Source organism: Notamacropus eugenii, chromosome 2, assembly GCF_028372415.1.
Source record: "Notamacropus eugenii isolate mMacEug1 chromosome 2, mMacEug1.pri_v2, whole genome shotgun sequence".
In the NCBI taxonomy this organism is placed as follows: domain Eukaryota; kingdom Metazoa; phylum Chordata; class Mammalia; order Diprotodontia; family Macropodidae; genus Notamacropus; species Notamacropus eugenii.
The window spans coordinates 449898932-449919367 of record NC_092873.1 but is presented as its reverse complement, the minus strand read 5'-3'; positions in this window follow the sequence as shown (position 1 = coordinate 449919367).

The following is a 20436-nucleotide window of genomic DNA, read 5'->3' as shown; positions in this document are numbered from 1 at the left end:
AAGTCATGTCATCATCTTAATGTCATGGTCCTCTTCCAGAATGAAGGACAAACACAACAAGAATCATGCAGTTGTCCACTTGGAATATAATTATGGGACATTCTTCTAATTCCTAATTCTCCGGTTTTCCAGAAAGAAAAACTAGACTCTTTGGCAGTCACTTTTGAGTTTCGCATTGACAAAAAACGCTACAAGATATATCAACTCCAAAAAAGAGGTAGAATACCTTTCCACATAGTTTGTCTTCAAATACTTTTGAGACTCTTGTTAATTAATATAGTTGTTTTTATTGGAATCCATATGAAGTTTTTCCTTATCTCAACAACTGAAAGTGATCTATTCCTTCACACTTTTCTTTGGACAATTTCTTTGGCCCTTCCTTTGTACTTACCATAGTTTAATTTATATTATAGTTACATGTATGCATGAATTATTTTCTCTTTTTTATTTGATTTTAAGCTATTTGAGGAAAATGCAACTTTTTAAATGCTTTTATTTCCATTGCCCAGCTCAGTGTCTAGCAAATTGTAGGCAATTAATAAACTTGCTTTAAATTATGATATTCCTGGCCAGAGAATAGTAAGTCTACCTTGAAGTAAATTGGAATCATGAATTGAGAGGCAGTGTGATGTTAGATGTGTGATGATAGAGTTAAATACTTAACAAAATAAATTTTTTTAAAAGATAATATATTAATTTGAGGTTTCCTACGTCAATGTGAGGCCAAGAGGGATCTTTATGTATGGTTTACTGGCTCTTATTTCTGTTTGTATTTGACCAATTCAGAAGTCTTAAAACACACCCATGAAAATGCAATCAGCTATTCTCCTACTTAACTGCTTTTCATAGTTTCAAGAACAGCAAAGGCAGACACCCTTTTATACTGTGAAAGGCAGCAGCTGTCTTTGTCCCTGCTTTCCAGTCCCCAGGAGGCAGGTGGGAATTTCAGAGATGTTGATTCATTTCCATGTAAGGAAAGATTTCCCTACTATTAGAATTATGGGAAAGTAAACTGCATCAGAAAGTAGCAGATGTCCCTTCAATGAATATTTTCAGGCATGATCCCTTATTGGTGATATTATAGAGAGATTCTTGGTCACTTCCAGGTCAGACTAGAGAAACTCTAAGGTCCCTTTCAATTCCAAAATTCTATAAAATTCTGTGACTCTGGGAATCAAGTCTAAGAAGTCATCTGAGACACAAATATTCACAAATGATCAATTTCAGCCTTTTAAGGGACCTCGGAATTCATCTAGTCCAAATCCCCCATTTTACAGAGGAGGAAACTGAGGTCTAGAAAAGTTAAATGATTTGCCCACAGTCACACAGCAAGGGGATATCAGATCCATTATTCAAACTCAAGATGTCTGCAGCTAATTCCAACCCTTCTTCCTCACCCCACATTGAATTATGCACGCTTTAAAGTGAACATGTAATGTTTAAGGTGATGTAGGTTAAAAATGTGATTATTGAAAAAAGTATGCTTAGTTGAAAATGGGGAATAATGATAACAATAATAATTTGTATTTAAATATCACTTTAAGATTTACTAAGTGCATTCCCCACAATGATCATAGCTATTGGATACAGAAGAAATGCAACTAATGTAGACCAACTCCAAGAAAGAAAAGCAACTTACAAAATAATTACAACAAACAGACTACAGTATAATCCAACAAGTGTAATAATGACTAGAGTTTATGTAATGCTAAAATATTTGCAAAGCACCATATATAAATATATATGTATGTGTGTGTATACACACACACACACACACACACACACACACACACACATATATATATTCTTATTTGATTCTCACACCAATACTGTGACATAGATACTTTCATCTCCATCTTACACATAAGGAAACTGAAAGTGAGAAGAATTAGGTAACTTGCCCAAAGTCCACTGCTAGTGTCTGAGGTAGACTATGAACTCAGACCTTGTGCTTTGGCACAACACTCTATATCCATTGTGCCACCCAGCTATTTATTTCATTTTTTTAACATAAGTTTCTCTCACTAACTTAGCCATTATTATTTATAAGTGAATCAAACTGCTGAAGCAAACTGAAAGTAAAAGAACAGAGCTAAACAAGCTCCAACAATTAAATTATTTAGGGGCTGACCCCAGACACATCAAAAATCTGCCTAAGCTCTCTTTTTCAAAAGTAGACTATGGTTTTAGCTTGTGAGAGAAAGAAACACAAAGGGTCCAGCAATGGGTACAATAGAACAAACCACAAGAAAACAGGTAAACGAATAGTTCCTCATCCAGAGTCAGAGGTTAAATATCATTGCTGGTTGGACAAGGTGGCAAAGGAGTTACATTTCCCAGTTGAAAAGAGCAATTGGAAATAGGATTCCTCTTATCATCACCAACATAATAATGCCTCCTTAATCTCCCTATTCTCCTGATCTATGGAAATATGTAGAAGAAAGTCATAGTGGACAGAGTCAAAAGAAATCTGAGTTCTGAATTCTGGTTTTATTTCTTATTAACAATGTAACCTTTGGAAACTCGCTAAATTTCTTGAAGCCTTAATTTCCAAATTTTTAATCAAATGAAGATATTGTCTATCATTTCTACCTTGCAGGAGTATTGTGAAGGTCAGATGAAAAGATGTACGTAAAGTGCCTTGCAAATTTTAGAGCTCTATATAAATTTCAGCAATTACTAGTATTATTATTGATACTAAAAAGTTCAGATTCTGCATATCAATCTCAATTCTAATGATAATTTTGTTGTTGTTAAGTCATTATCTTTGTGACCCCATTTGGGTTTTTCTTGAAAAATGCCATTTTTTTTTGGTCTGCCATTTCCTTCTCTAATTCATTTTATAGGTAAGGGTAACTTGCCCGGAAGATGAGCCTTACTGATTCCAAGTCTAGTGCTCTATCCGCTGCACCACCTAGCTGCCTCAATTATCTAATTATTTAATGATAATATTTTGTTTAAAGGCAACAAAGTGTTTTTAAAGTACTATCAAGGAGCTTACATTCTAATGGGATAAGACAACACACACAAGGGAACTGGAAGGAGGGAGGAAAACACACTGTGGGTATGGGAATGAAGTCCTAAGAATAAAAAGCAAAGTCAGAAAGAGAATGAAGCATGGTTAGGCTGGTCCCATCCCAAAATGGAAGCTTCTAGAGAAATTGTATTCATCCTTCATTTTCAAAGAGGACCATGACATCAGAGAAATGATGACATGACTTGCACTTGACTTTGTTTTGAGTGAGGGCAGGCTGTGCAAGGTCACCAGCCTCACTTTCTCCTCCAGAGGCATCTGAATCCAGTGGCCAAATATTCATCAGGACAACTGGAGATGGCACAGGATGAATATTCATCTCAATATATATGTATATATTTCATTCTTAAAAGATTTCTTTTTAGGGTTATGTCTGTTATGCAACTTACAGTCTTCGAGAGTTGCTTAGGGCAATGGGACTTTAAATGACTTACCCAGTGTTGTTCAGTCAGTATGTGTCAGAAGCTGGACTTAAACCTAGGTCTTATTGACTCTTTAACCATTCTGCTATAGCTAGCAAGAGATACATACATGCAGACATACATACATGTATATCATGTACAAATACATGTATGTATATGTACACTATATATTATATACAAATGCATATGCACATGTATATATGTACATATATATTCACACATACAAATCTGTATATAGGAGATGCTTTAGATGGTCAATAAGTTAGGCCAAGAAGTGACCAAGAGCAAAGCCATGTGGATGACATTTGGGCAATTTCATATCACATGTGATGATCCAAAGCTGCTCATCCCTAATATAAAATGTTAGCTTTCTTTTTATAAAATAAGCTATAGTCCCACGGTGATGCTATATGGTTAATAATCATGGACCATGAAGCAGGCATCCTCCAGCAGCCAGACCTCCTCATGATTCACCACCACTAGGATTCCACTCAGCAGCAGTTAAGCTTTCAGATCCCTGCAGCCTCCAGTAATATCAGTCATCCCTCACCCCAATCCCTCAGCACACACAAGGGTCTCTGATGGGCTTCAGGGCAATATCAGTACAGCACCAGGTAAACAGCCAGGGGCCTGTACCCACTGGCAAAGAAGCCTGAGATAATGTCGCTTCCATCTTGAGTGCAGAGTTCAAATTTAAGAAAAAGAAAAAATGTCAAAAAAATGAGCAAAAAAACAGCAGAAAAAGAATCTTATAGTGACAGGGAAGACCAAGACAAAAACTCAGAAGAGGATGACAATATCAAAACACCTACGGGCTAGAGCAGAATCTTTTATGCTTTAGCTGAAGTAAAAAAAAGCAGGAGTAGCAATCCTGATCTCAGACAAAGCAAAAGCAAAAATAGACCTAATTGAAAGAGATAAGGAAGGGAAACTACCTCTTGCTGAAAGGTACCATAGACAATGAAGTAATATCAATACTAAACATACATGCACCAAGTAGTATAGCACCCAAATTCTCAAAGGAAAAGTTAGTGAGTTACAGGAAGAAACAGCAAAACTGTACTAGTGAGGGACCTCAATCGTCCCTTCTCAGGACTCAATAAATCCAACCAAATATAAACAAGAAAGTAACTAAGGAGGTAAATAGAATATGAGAAAATTTAGGTATGACAGACCTTTGGCATAATTTAGATATAAAGTGTGACACCATAAGCAAATTAGAAGACCAAGGAATAGTCTTGATTTATGGGGAAGAATTCATGACCAAACAAGAGATAAAGAGGATCACATATAAAATGGGTAATTTTGATTATATTAAACTAAAGGGCTTTGTGCAAACAAAACCAACGCCACCAAAATTAGAAGGAAAGCAGAAAGATGAGAAACAATTGTTACAGCAAGTGTCTGTGGTAAAGGCCTCATTTCTCAAATATGCAGAGAACTGAGTCAAATTTAAAATACAAGCCTTTCCCCAGTTAATGAATGGTCAAAGGATATGAACAGGCAGTTTTTAGATAAATCAAAGCTATCAATTGGCAGATGAAGAAGTATTCTAAATCACTTTTGATTACAGAAGTATAAATTAGATTGGCTAATAAGACAGAAAAGAAAAATGATAAATACTGGAAAAGATATGGGAAAATTGGCACACTAATGCATTGTTGGTGGAATTGTGAACTGATTCAGCCAGTCCAGAGAGCAATTTGGAACTATGCCCTAAGGGCAAACAAACTGTATATACCCTTGGATCTAACAATACCACTATAAGGTCTGTATCCCAAAGAGATCATATAAAAAGGGAAAGAGACCTACATGTACAAAAATATTTATAGCAGTCCTTTTTGTGATGGAAAAATATTGGAAATTGAGGGGATGTCCATCAATTCAAAAATGACTGAACAAGCTGTGGTATATAAATGTAATGGGATACTATTGTGCAATAAGAAATGATGAGCAGGCAGATTTCAGAAAAGCCTGGAAAGACTTGCATGAACTGATGCAAAGTAAAATGAATAGAACCAGGAAATCATTGTTCACAATATTAGCAACATTGTGTGATGATCAACTATAAATAACTCAGCTCTTTTTAGCAACACAATGATCCAAGGTAAGTACAAGGGACTCAAGAAGGAAAATGTTTTCCATATCCAGATAAAAGAACTGATGGAATGCAGGTCAAGAGATTTTCACTTATTCTTTCTCATGTTTTTTTTTTTCTTTTGATCTGTGTCTTCTTTCACAAGTGTGACTAATATGGAAACATTTTTACATGATAGCACATGTATAAACTATATCAAACTGCATATCATTTTCAGAAGGAGGAAGAGGAGGAAGAAAAATTTGGAACTCAAAATCTTGTAAAAATGAATGCCAAAAATTTTCTTGACATGTAACTGAGCAAAAAAAATAAAATGCTATTTAAAAAACAATCATGGGCCACCATGATCTCAGAAGGATCCAAGAACTTCAAAGGGCAATAGCAAGATACATGGTAGGTATAAATAGAATGTTTTAAAATATATTAAAGTAGAATATGGCCAGCAACAAGATCCCCATGAGGATTATCATAAAATACATCATCAAGGATTTGTATAACTGGAAAAAGTGAATTGTCCATGTAGGGATAGACCTGCTGGTATCCATAAAATCTTAAAAGACCTAGAGGAGAGGTTCCAACATTTTAATAGCAGATCCATTTTATAGGATTTATGGGAGAACATAAAATCTAGACAAGAATCACATAAAGCAAGAAGGCATGTGATCTGCACTGGTGGTTGGTATGTCCATATGAATGCTATCAAAGATTTTATCAAAAATGTCCAAGTATTATAACTTACATTTATGCACCATTTTCTAGTTTATAATGCAATGAAGTTAATAGTACAAGTATTGCTCCCATATTACAGATAAGAGAAGTAAGGGTCAAATTAATATGTTTCTTATTTAATTTCAAAATACTCAATCATATGAGTAAATAGTAAGGAGACATGATACTAGTTCACTTGAAATAGATGCAGGTCAGGGGCAGCTAGGTAGTTCAGTGGATAGAGCTCCTAGAGTCAGGAGCACCTCAGTTCAAATCTGACCTCAGACACTAACTATGTGACTCTGAGCAAGTCACTTAACCCTTATTGCCTCAAACAACAACAAAAAAAAAAAAAAAAGATACAGCGGTTTGATTAGACCAGAAGCTCAGTAAACTTTAACATGTTGTTGTTCAGTTGTACAGACAAAGCCCATGGGGTAAAGATAATGGAGTGGTTTGCCATTTCCTTCTCCAATGTGTCCCCATTTGACAGATGAGGAACTGAGGCAAATGAGGGGTAAGTGACTTGCCCAAGGTCACACAGCTAGTAAGTGTCTGAGGTTGAATTTGAACTCAGCTCTTCCTGACTCCAAGCCCTGGTGCTCTAACTACTGCACTACCTATACTTTAATATAGCTGTCCACAAAATTAACTCAAATTAAGGTTGTATCAATTGAAGAATATGGTCCAGGTTGAAAGATGACAATAATATACTTTGTAATTTCCAGAACATATATGACATATCATATTCAGTTCCAAGAATCACATTTTAGGATGACCATTGATAGAGAGAAGTACATGCAGAATAATGCAACCCAAATTATGAGGGAACTTAAAATTATGTCATCTGAGGAAATACTGAGGTAATAAGAGATGTTTAGGACCAAGAGGAGATACAGGACATAATCTCTCTTTTCTAGTATTTGAAAGCATAGGATTATTATTCTGTGTAGCTCAAGAAGGCAGAATTAGGACCAGTGGCTAGAAATTAGAGAGGAAGATTCTGTCAGCTAGTTAACAAGCTCTAAGAAAAGGTGCTGTGCTCTTTGAGCAAAGCAGTATTGAGAGAGCACAAAGTAAATGAAGGATATGCCAATTTGGAATATCCACCCCAAATATTCACATGGACTATCTGTGCCTCGCCTGTTGCAGAGCATGCCAAGTTCATATTGGTCCGATCAGCCACAGTGGGACACACTGAAACTTCACTTTACAATCAATGGTGATGTCATTTTGGTCTTCTTAGATGGACAACAACCAATTATGTGCCTAGCACGGTGCTGAGTGCTAGGGATGCAAAGAAAAGCAAAAACAGTCCCTACCTTCAAGGAACTTATAGTCTAAAGAGGAAGACAACATGAAAACAACTGTGCACACATAAGCCAACGTACATTTATTACATATCTTGATCTGTGTATGTAAAATATATACAGGGTGTAAGTAATCTCACAGAGAAAACAATAGCATAGGAGGGGGGAGAGGTAGAGAACGGCTCCTTACAGCAGGTGGGATTTTAGCTGAAACTAGAAGGAAGCCAAGGAAACCAGAAGATGGATAGTTTTATAGTAGCAAAAACCTTCTTAACAAATGATTCTACACAAAGAGCTAATTGGATACCTCATAAAAGATTAAATTCCTCATCAATGGAAGTGTCTGAGAGGAAACTGGGGGAATATCCATCATGGACGAAGACAGACTCAGAATAGGCTATCTTGTCAGATATTGGCCTCTCCCCCTGCCCCCCACCCCCACCCCTATGCAAGATAAGAAAATATCTCACATCTGGCTAATTACTTAGTACCTTAAATCAGGGTTTTACCAAAATCCAAGGTGGGAATTTCACCAGACAATGTCAGCAGGAGCAAAGGTACTGAAGACCCAGAAGCAAACTAGATTCTATGGTAATGAACAGGGTCACTCCAAGGAGCAGTTAATAAAAGGCAAACAGAAGAAGTTCATCAGCAAAAGCCAAGGTCAGTAAGAGAGCAGGCACATGGAGACAGGGAGAAGAGATCTAGATAAATAGGCATTTTGATTGACTGCTCTATGGCCATGATAGCAACCATTCTACCCTTCCTCTTTTTTATTCTTTGGTTCTAACCATTCCTTCGCTTGCTGGGATGATCTTTGGGGTCCTTTCCAACTGCAAGATTCTATAATTCTAACTAAAAGCCCCAAATCCTTCCACCTCTAGACTTCCCATAGCTTAGTTAGCTAATAAAACTGATATCAAATGTGAAGTTTAAAAACCCCTTATTACATCTTATTTGATATCTTCAAAAACCAATAACATTTTATAGAATAATAAAATCTGGGAACTAACAGGATCTATTATGTTTATCAGCAGGAGGGTTGGGGAGGGAAAGATTTGGGAACAGCTCAAAAATTTTGCCCTAACTTTTCAGACACAGCCTTGTAAAAACCTATATACCAAGGCATTAGACAAAGAGAATTTCCCAGCTGTGGAAACAAACAAACAACAACGAATAGGAAAAAAAAAAAAAAACAGAATAAAATTCTTGTAGGTGACGCATTGTCAGAAGCACCACAGGGCTAGCAGAAGTTTTGAATCACTGTCACTGCTCCCCAGGAGCCATATAGATATAATTTTGGTCACACTAACCACGTGCCTGGTATGTGATTTTTAGAAGTCTTAAATATTTGAAAGTTTCATAGTAATTATGCTTCTTCAAGTGAAAGAAAAACAAAAATTTGACAGTTAAATGATTTTATTTTATCCAAAAGTTTAGAGATAAATTCAATACTCAGCTCTGGTAATTCAACCATTAAACATACCTAGTACAAGTATTTTCCAGCTGCTTTCAATGATTGTCTTACCATTTCTATTTTTATCTGTAATATCCCATTTTGTATGCATTTCAACTTTGAAAATGACAATGAATCATTTTGCGGGGGAAGAAGACCGGGAAATTAAGCTAGTAAACAAAGTGAATCTAGCCTTTCCTTCTTTCCATTAAATAATTCAGAACCAGATAAGAAAGCAAAATGTTGAGTTCTATAGCTTCTTTGCTATCTTGTAAAATCAATTTTTTCTTTTTTTGTAGTCACCATAAGTAAATGCCTGATAAAGTATCAACCTTTACAAGTCAAGATCACATTTCATTTTGTTATTTTCATATCAGCTGCCTGCTGTAGGATCTCAAGTTACTGACGTCTAGGCTACAATACTTTCCATGGTTTAAAAAAGTCAGTTAATTAACTTTTATGACTGTAGACTGCCACTGACGTCTTGTATGGCTTTGTATAAAGCCACTCTCTGTTAGTAAGAAGTTTGGGAAATGTTTGAGATTTTTTAGAAGAGAGACAGCAATAAAATTCCCACAGTTTACATGACATCCTTTTTCATATGACAAGATTCAACAGTTCAACTGCTATTATTCTCATCTAGCTGTATTGACTTAGAATCTGGTCAATAAGCAGAAGTTATAAACTTTAGGATTTGTTTCACAATATATAAAAGCCAAAGCCTCCGTTTCTCCTATGTTAAAGGCCAATTAGGAAAGGAACAGGTAACAAAGTGGCATTCATTCACGATGATTAAATGTCCCCATCTGCCTGGATCATACCTAAAGTCAAAATCAAGGGGAAAATTATAAAAACCTTTTTTTCTATTTTTTTGGCATTTTTATTTAAAGTTTTGAGTTCCAAATTCTGTCCCTTTCTCCTTCCCCTCCTTCCCCCTACCTGAGATGGTAAGCTATTAGATATAGGTTACGCATGTACAATTATGAAAAACTCCTCCATGTTGGTCATTGTGTACAAGAAGACTTGAATAAAAGAAAAAAGTGAAAAAATAGCATGCTTCAGTATGTATTCGATCAATATCATTTCTTTCTCTGGAAGTGGACAGTGTGCTTCACCATTAGTCCTTTGAGATTGTCTTGGATCACTGTATTGTTGAAAATAGCTAAATCATTCACAGTTCTTCACTGAACAATATTACCGTAACTGTGCTCTCCTGGTTCTGTTCACTTCATTATGTATCATAAGTCTTTCCAGGTTTTTCTGAAACCATCTTGCTTGTCATTTCTTGTAGTGCAATAATATTCTATTACAATCATATGCCACAGCTTGTTTAACCATTCCCCAATTAATGGACAAAAAGAACTGCTCTAGATATTTTTATATAAATAAATCCTTTTTCCTTTTTGTGGATGTCATTGGGATATAGATCTAGCAGTGGTATTGCTGGGTCAAACTAGCCCTTCGCACATAGTTCCAAATTGTTCTCCACAATATGTGGATTAGTTCACAACTCCACCAATAGTGCATTAGTGTCCCACATCCCCTCCAACATCCAACATTTTCCATTTTTGTCATAGTCACTATGATTGATGTGAGGTGGCATCTCATAATTTTTCTAATTTGCATTTTTCTAACCAATACCGATTTAGAGCATTTTTTTCACATGACTATAGATAGCATTGATTTCTTTGTCTGAAAACTGCCTGTCCATATTTTTTGACCATTTATCAACTGGGGAATGACTTGTATTTTTATCTCTTTGCCTCAGGTCTCCCACTTTTCTGCTTTCCTTCTATTTTTGGTTGCATTGGTTTTGATTGGTGCAAAAACTTTTTAATATTATATAATCAAAATTATTTATTTTAATTTTTGCAATGTTCTCTATATCTTCTTTGGTCCTAAATTCTTCTCTTATCCATATATCTGACAAACTATTCTACACTCTCTAAATTTGCTTAAGGTATCACCCTTTATGTGTAAATCATGTACATTTTGACCTTATCTTGATATATGGTATGAGATGTTGGTCTATACCCAGTTTCTACCATACTATGTTCCAGTTTTCCCAGCAGGTTTTGTCAAATAATGAGTTTTTGTTCCAAAAGCTTAGATCTTTGGATTTTTTATATATTAATTTACTATGGTCATTTACTACAATATAATTTGTACCTAATCTATTCCACTGCTCTACCACTCTATTTCTTAGCCACTAGCAATTTTTTTTTGTAATTACCAGTTTATAATACAGCCTGAGATCTGGTATGACTAGACCACCTTCTTTCATATTTTTTTCATTGATTTCCTTGATGGCTTTGAGCTTTTATTCTTCTTGATAAATTTCATTATTGTTTTTTTCTAGCTCTATAAAATAATTTTTAAAAGTTTGAAAGCATTGAATCAATAGATTAATATAGATAGATTTATTATATTGGTGCAGACTACCCAAGAGCAATTAATTTTTTACCAATTGTTTAGATATGACTTTATTTGCATGAAAAATGTTCAAGAGTTGTGTTCATATAGTTCCTGGGTTTGTCTTGGCAGGTAGACTCCCAAATATTTTATATTGTCTACCACAGAAACTTAAAGCCCAAACCTTAGAAGTCACCTGATCAAACCATCAGTATTACAGATAAGGAAACTAAGACAGAGGATATCAGGAGACTTCTTCATGATCATTCATGTAATGTCAGAGAAGAGATTGATTCCTAGATCCCTTGACTCCAAATCGTCTTCATTTTATTGCATAATATTGCAGTATAACTTCTACCCCAAAAATACTGCATTCCTTTTCTGTGACTCAGATTGCTATATCTACAACATTATCTCAAGCCCTTGGATTTTGCAGACGTGGAATCAATGTATGACACAACTTTTTGTCTAGGGCTAGAAACTGTTCAGTGAAGTTTATTTTGTTGAGATAGATAGACCCAGACTTTTCTCTAGACGTGTCATTCATTTATTTATGCTAATGTTAATATTGTTTTCCACCACAGTAAACAGTCAAGACAAGCAACCCTCAGCATGACTAAGTTTTCTTGATGCAAAACTACCATGCTAGAATTCTTTACCATGTATAAATATTGAAATTCAAAAGTTTCACTAATACACTAAGGACCTGAAAGGGATTAAAGTCAAGGAACATAATATTGTAGTATTTTTTTATAATGCACATTGTCCTCAGTCTCCCTTGGGTAATAGAATAGATATAGAAATCATTATAGATATAGATACCTATATATTATATGCATACATTTACATAGGTACACACACACACACACACACACACACACACACACACACACACACACACAGACATTAAGTGCATAGACAAGGGAGAAAAGGAAAGCCCCTGCTGTTTCTCTGGTACAATCCTGGTCATGGCAATATAAGGTTATTCCACTACACTGGCAGCCAGAGAAGAATTGTTGCTTCCTTCATGTTTTAACCCTGGTGAGTTTTCTGGGGAAAAAGCCAAAAAATAAAAACCACATGGCTCTAAAGGAGATACTGTTGATTAATCTACTGGTGTTCAGTCACCCTAGGCAGAATGCTTCCACAACCTCTCTTCATCCCAGCAGCCTCTCTTCACTCTGAACCCTATGTGCCTCAAGTCACACAACTTCAATTATAGTGACAGGAAGCCACCTTAATCCAGTTTCATAGCTCCAAAAAAGCTAACTCTTTGTAAAATAAGCAGAGTAGTTACAGACATGCCTTTAAAACATCCATGGTACATTTTTGAGTTAACTTAAGAGGATTAACTCCTAATATTGAACATCTGAAGCAATAAGAAACCTAAAAAGTCTTGTCTTCCAATCTTCAACAAGTTACTTCAAGGAATCCATGATCTATATTAGTCTATACCAGGGGTGGGGAACCTGTAGTCTCAAGGTCACATGTGGCCCTCTAGGTCCTTAAGTGTGACTCTTTGACTGAATCCAAACTTCACAGAACAAGATTTATACCACATGTGGCCTTGAGGTCACAGGTTCCCCACCCCTGGTACTATTCTTTCAGAATAACCATTTCTTTGATGGAGAAGAGAAGAATAATAAACATCCAGATAGGGTTTCTGCCCACAAATTCCTGACATTCAACTGAGTTAAGTGCAAAACCATTGTCAGAAGTTTTAGTTCCTGGCAAACCATATGTTCAAACAACTGGAGGAAAGCTGTGATTATTGTAGGAGAGTTTTGAAAAGTGAGCTAACCACTATCATATGACTGCTGAAGCTACCATCTTTTAAAAAAGATATAGGCCTTGGTAAGATGCATCCCATTTATAGCATTCATCTGAGATTAAGAGCAGTTTATTTATACATGAGCCACTTCCCCAGTGAATGTACTGTTTCATTCTCTTATCGCATAATCCCAGATAAAAATAATTAGCAAGTCTTTTAGAACTTTTAGAATTTTCTTTCCTAAGACATCTGGGAGCAGGTAAGGTGGTGCAGTGGATAGAGTGCTAGGCCCAGACTCTACAAGACTTGATTTCAAAGACAACCTCAGATACTTATTAGCTGTGAGTTACTGGGGAAGTCTCTTAACCTCTGTATGCCTGTTTCCTTAACTCCAAAACGGAGATGATGAGAGCACCTATCTCAAAAGATTGTTGTGAGGATCAAATGAGATAATATTCGTAAAGTATTTAGCACAGTACCTAGCATATAACAGGTGATTCGTAAATGCTTGGCTCCCTTTACCCCTTCTCTCCTGGGAATCTAGAATCAAGCTTTCTAGAATCACCAGAGTCATAGACACACACAATATGTCTATGACTACAAATAGGCTAAAACAATGACTAATCCTCAATGTGTCTCACCATGAAGTACCCTCGTCTCTACTCTGACATAAAACGATAGGAAGAGAACAGTTTTCAAAACACTAAAAATTTATCCTGCTAGAGAACCATGCCATGTGGTTAATTCTGGCACTATAGCCCTAGGCCAAACCTGTTACACTTTAATCCTGTCAGGGTACTCAAGTATCTTGAAGGGAATGGCAAGTCTCTTTTCTCTTCCCTAAATTTGAGCTCTGCCAGCTATGTTCCCTCCCAATTTGGGGGCCCAGTGTTTAACACTCCAGCTATATTTGACTTCTTACCCACTGGACAGCTTTTACAAAGGAATATGTACATCAAATATGTAATAAGAACAAATTACAAAGATTTGCTCCATTTTCCTCTAAACACAATATACCAGTGTTGTTCATTCATTTCAGTTTTCCTGCCATTTTTGTCAAATGTTGAGTTCTTACTCCAAAGTTTAGATCTTTGGGTTTATCAAATGCTAGATTACTATGGTCCCAGGAACCCTGAGGGTCTCCCCCTCCCAGTTTGATTTTTCTTTTATTAAAAGGGCCATTCGTTGAGTAACTACTTAAAGAAATCTATTCATTGAATGGATGTATCTCACTCAAAGTGAGAATATGATAAGACATTAGCCTGAAAGGGCCACAGTGTCACATTGTGTCCTGGACCATCACCAGTCATCCTGATAAATATCAGGCCACTGGACCCAGATGGCTCAGAAGAAAGTGAGGTTGGTAACCTTGCACAGCCCTCTCTCGTTCAAATCAAAGTCAACTGCAAGTCATGTCATTCACAACAACATTTCAAAGAGAATCAATGACACCATGGAATGATGTTGGAACTCACTAATGCGTTTGATATCTGACAGTTCCCCTCAATCTGGTTTAGCCCAGTTTAACCTTCTGCCACTAGGCCTGCTAGATAGCCTCTTGGAGACACAGATGAGAGTTGGGTGAAAGATAGACACCAAAGATAGATAAACAACCCTAAAGAGGATTTAGCAAGTCCTCACACCAGCAATGTTAGTCTTTTCTGAATACTCAATACACCTCAATACACCTGTTAGGTGATGGGAAAGGATTAGCCTCAAAACTGATTTTAGTTCCTAAATAATACTTGTCCTTCCAAGTTCAAATCTAAAGCTAAATTATGCTGTGTTGCAGTTCCACACTCTTGCTCTAAAAGACATTACTACTGAGACAACTGCAAAATCCATCCTGGATTCTTGGACTCCTGAACCCTTGTGCCTTACATTCCTTGACCAGGTTAGACTCTATACACTGCACCTAAAATGGAATAGGATGAACAAACAGGGCAAAGACCCAGGCCCATTTGTCAGGGCCATGTGGACTCAAGAGAAGAAGGAGACTTTAAGTCTAAGGCACTCCCCTCCCTTACTTCATTGCCTTACCAACTGTGAGTGAGGGGATCACATTCTTCCTCAGATTCAAATGCCACAAAAACCCTGATTATTGCTGAGTCAGGTTGTTTTAAAGAAGACATCTCAGTTCCAATCAAAGGAAAAAGTCAATGTAGAATGTTCATTCATATTCCAGTCCTCTAGTTTCCTGGAAAGAGGTCCCTATCCCTATCATTTTGGGGTAGATGATGCCATCTTAAATAGTCTGGACATGAGGCAGACTCCTTATGACCCCCATATTGTATATCTTATAAGGTAACCACCCCCTTTCTTCTGACAAAATTTCCTGCATTGGCTCTTTTGAAGTTGACTGTGCCAAGGCATGATTGTGCTATGTCCTTACATGCTGTTGACCAAAAGCATTTTGAAAAGGAATCTAGTGAAGTCAAATTCTTCCCCTAGAATTATCTTATAAAGTTGGAATCTTGACAAAGAATTTTTTGGCCGTTGGTACTTGTTAAACGTTCTGGCTTATGTTGTGCTTCTTTATAATCTTTTCAAGATCAAAATCTGTTTCAGGGCATTAGATACAGTTTCTATGCTATGATTTTAAATAAATAATTCCCAAAAGTGCTTTATTCAATGTGGACTACAATAATGTGATGACCTCCTTCTGGAATGAAAACATGTCACCATAAAAGGTACTTCTGATATGAAAATAATTCCTCTGCTTTGTGAACAGCTAGAATTACACAGGTAATTTTTCAATTACCCATCCCTTTCACACCTAATTCAAGGCACAAATCCAATCTGGTGTAGGAGAAAGACCTTTGGTTTAAGAATCTAGAGACTCTGACTCTTTCTAGCCATGTGATATATGGCAATTCACTTAAGCCGTCTGAGCCTCAGTTTTCTCATCTCTAAAATAAGAGAATTAGATTAAATCATCCCTAAGTCCTTTCTAGATAGGTAAAGGTATGTATTCATATACAAATATAGAGAGATAATATCTTATGACAAAGATCTGTAGCTCCATCTTCACATAGAATACATTATTCTTGTACATATATACTACATCTAATCTGTGAATCTAAGAAAACTGCACGTAATCAAGTGGTTTGTTTAGCATAAAGACATAGGACAGGGAGGTCCCCCAATATTAAACTTCCAGTGACACAAAACCATCTTGGATCTGTGGTGGTAGACAGATAGGAATCCAATATTTTAATTCTAGGTTTTCAAACAACTGTTTGATATACACTGAATATTTTGTGCCTGATGAAATAATTCAAATTGGGGGTTTAGCTTTAGACACGAGTGTCTCAGGAGGCTGGTGATAAGTTGAAGCAAAACAACATAAGAGTGCAGAAAGAGTTGGTCCTAGAACTGTGGTCCTGCTCAGTAGATGAATTAGTTGCACTGGAAACATCTTGTACTTCAATTCCATTAACATTTTTTCACTAAGCACAATGCAGGTACTGTAAGGGAAAGCCTCATTGATAAATAGTGGTTTACATTTGTTATCACTCTTTAACACAGACTCTAAATATAAGAGCTACTTGGCATTCTGGAAATTGTCCTTATGTTACTGAGTTCAACACTGTGGACAATCCAGATTCAGCCTTTCTAGAGTTCGTTCAATTTATATTTCTATAAATATTAGTGATTTGATCATTTATCAAATCTATGAATACACAGTTTTAAAAAGAAGAAATGCAATCCATCATCAACTATCTGAGAAATGTTCCAAATCACTAATAAATATAGAAATATAAATTCATATAAAATATGAAAGAAATGTCAAAGAAATTCTCCATACTGCAATTTTGAGACTAAATGTTGTCACTCTGAAATGTACTTGGGGATGCCCTCACTAAGGTGTTGATTCTCCATTGGGAGACTGAAATTTCTAAACAATGACTGGTGCTATTTGTGGGAAGTGTTCTTTTAATAATACCAGTTCACCTAATGTTTTACCTTCATCTTAATCAAGGATGATGAGGGATCTTATAATGTCATTTATTGGAACCCCACAGACTTGTCAGGAAGGGTTGTAGTATGGATCCCTGAGGGCTTTCTCTTTTCCTTGATTCAAGAAAGAAAACCATGTTTTCTGTATATGAATTCCAAGGATTGAGGTGATTATCCTATCAGACTTTCTAATATGTTCCAAAGCCATCATCTTTAACATAGGTACATTCAGAGCCTGCAGCAGAAGTTGAATCAAATTATTTAATAAAGGAACTTGAATAAAGTTACAGGGCCCACAGATACCCAGCTTCAACCTAAATCTGTGTTCAGCTGTGTTCAGACATCAGTAAACAGGCAAGAGTTGAGCAGGCTTTCACATTTAGAGCCTAATTTTATGCTGCAAAACTTCTCTAAGCAAAATCCCTTGCTAGAAGTCACTGTCACCTATCATTGTGTAAACTCAAAAGGAACAAAATATTAAGGAAATTGAAGGGAATAAAATCTTTGCATCACAGTGTTTGCTGAAATGCATCAGCAGTATCTAGTCATCAAAATAAAATGTTCCAATTATGGTGCAGACTTGGAATATTAGTCCAAATTGGGAGGCAGCATGTACAGAGGAGATTCCATAGCTCTGGGGTTAGCAGAACTGCATCCAAATCCTTCTTCTGATGATTAGATGATGATAGGAAACTCACTTAATCTCTCTGGGCCTTGATGTCCTCATTTGCAAAATTAGAAAGTTGCACTAGACAGCATCTGAGGTCCTCTGCAGCTCTAGAATCATGATTCAAATATAGGTTGCCCTTTTTACACAAATTCAGCTTACAAAAACTGAGTGCATTGAATTATCATTATTTTCATGCACATAGGTACAAATTTATTTATGCATATGTGCATATGTATACATATATATGTGTGTATATATTTCATGTTTAAAAGATCTCATTTTAGGGTTATGTCTTTTGTTTACAAGCTGTTTCTATTCAAACCAAAATGACTTTTTCAAGAGGATTGAAATGCCAGCTAGTAGTGATTTGTGACCACTGGGAAATGACTGCAATTGATAAATTATATATACTTTTCTCTATAAGCCATAATATCAGCATCCATAGGTTAGTGATATGAACAAGAATAAATGAATAAGATCAAGAGGAAAAAGTTACAATAATTCCAGCTGGCATCAGATACCTCAATGCTAAGCTTGTCAGCACAAATGTGTGAGTTAACTATTAATATTTCCCACCTATTTGGAAGGGTCACTATGTTCGGAATCCAAGTAATTCAGCTCTGTGTTGCCTCATTGAGGCTGAAGGAGTATAAGCGAAAGCACACTTAGGTTTCTCAGGGCAACGATATAAACAAGAAAAACACTTACCTTACTAAAAGGTCTCCCAAAGAAGATACACACTTATTTTCAGGACTTCTTTGGTTTAAACTAAAAGAAATAAGGTTTTCTACTCCATTCCTATTCAGATAGGAATTGCTTTACATTTTCTAATTTAGTATCTCAACATATATCATGAAAGAAAAGTGATAAAAGATGGGTTTGCAAAATTTTTAACTGAGAAGATGACACATTTTGTTACCATCCCTCCAGTCACCAAAGTTTGCAACATCAAAAACCATCTTCAACTTTGCACTCTCACTAACAACCTACTTCTATGCCATTGCCACATCCAAATGATTCTAATTCCAATATACGTCCCAAATCCATTCCCTTCTCTCTACTCATATGGGCACTACTCTAGTTTATATCTTCATCTCTTCTTTCCTACATTATTACAACAGTTTCCTCATGGTTTTCCATCTAGCCATCATTTCCCCTCTAATTCATCCTGCGAAGAGTTGCCAGATTGTTTTTCCTAACGTACAGATGTGCCCATGTGACTCCTGTCCCTGCTCAAGAAGCTTTAGTGACAACTAATTGCTTCTTGCATAAAATTGAACTCCTCTCTTTGGCACTTAAAGTCTTTCAAAATTGGACTCCAATCAGAATTTCCAGATAAGGTTACATTACTCCCATCACCCATTCTATGCTTCAGAGAAACTAGTTACTTTCTATTCCCTCACAGCAATCAGGATAGGGATTAGGACTAAACCTTAGATTTTGTTGGTGAAGGGAACTCAAACTTGAGGCAACTCCCTCAACCAGAGCAGACTGGCACTTTCTCTGAAGTTTAAGAGCTACCTAGGACACTCAGAGATTATGTTACGGTTGTATGTCCTTCATTGTTGAAGAGGATGACATGAGGAAGGTGATGCCACGACTTGCAAGTGATTTGGATTTAAGTGAGGCAAGGCCATGCAAAGTCATCAGCCTCATTTTCTCCTCCAGAACCATCCGGGCCCAGTGGCAAGATATAGATCAGGATGACTGGAGATGGTCCTGGATGCAGTGGGAGACCATGGCTTTTTTAAGTTAAAGTCTTTCCCAGATTTCAGTTTGATTGAGAGAATGCCCATTCAGTGATTAAGGCTAGGTAAGAAATGAGGCAAAGAGTGGCTTCTTTTACCTAATCAAAAATAAATTTATCTGGAAAGGGAAGACCTTCACAGTTTCTGGCCAAAATAGAAACAATTACTATTTACATTTACTCGGAGCAATCAGGGCCCAGGCAATGACCCATGGGCCTTATTTTTGGATGATCAATAAGATAAGGCATACTCCTTAAGAAAGAATCATGGCCCATAAACCCCAAGATATCTTACGAGGTTTCAGCAATCAAAATTTCCATTCCTTTGGGAAGAGCACCTGTAGGTAAGGGTATGACACCCTATGTGGACAGAGAAAGAGGGAGAAGAAGGAGGACAAGCAACAACCTATGATTAGCATGAGCTGCCCCACTGGGGACCCAACTGGCCAGTTCCAACTGGTCCACACAGTTACTTCCTCCCTCCCTTCCTTCATTCACTCATTCTTCCTTCCTTTCTTTTCTTTTCCTTTCCTCCTTCCTCTCCCACTCCATCTGTCCAGAGGTTATGTGACTTGTCCATGGGCACACCAAGGTCTTCTTGGCTTCCAGACTTGCTCTCTTTTCACTCTAGCATACTACCTTCAATAACAGCAGCAGTAGCAGCAGAAATGATAATAATTAATAATCACAAATATTTATATGGTGCTTTAAAATTTGCAAAACACTTTATAGGCACAATTTCACTTGATCTTCACAATGACACTGAGACAAAAGTGCTACTAATATTTACATTTTGCAATTGAGACAGATCAGATAAGTAATTTGCCTACAGGCTCACAGCTCAAGAA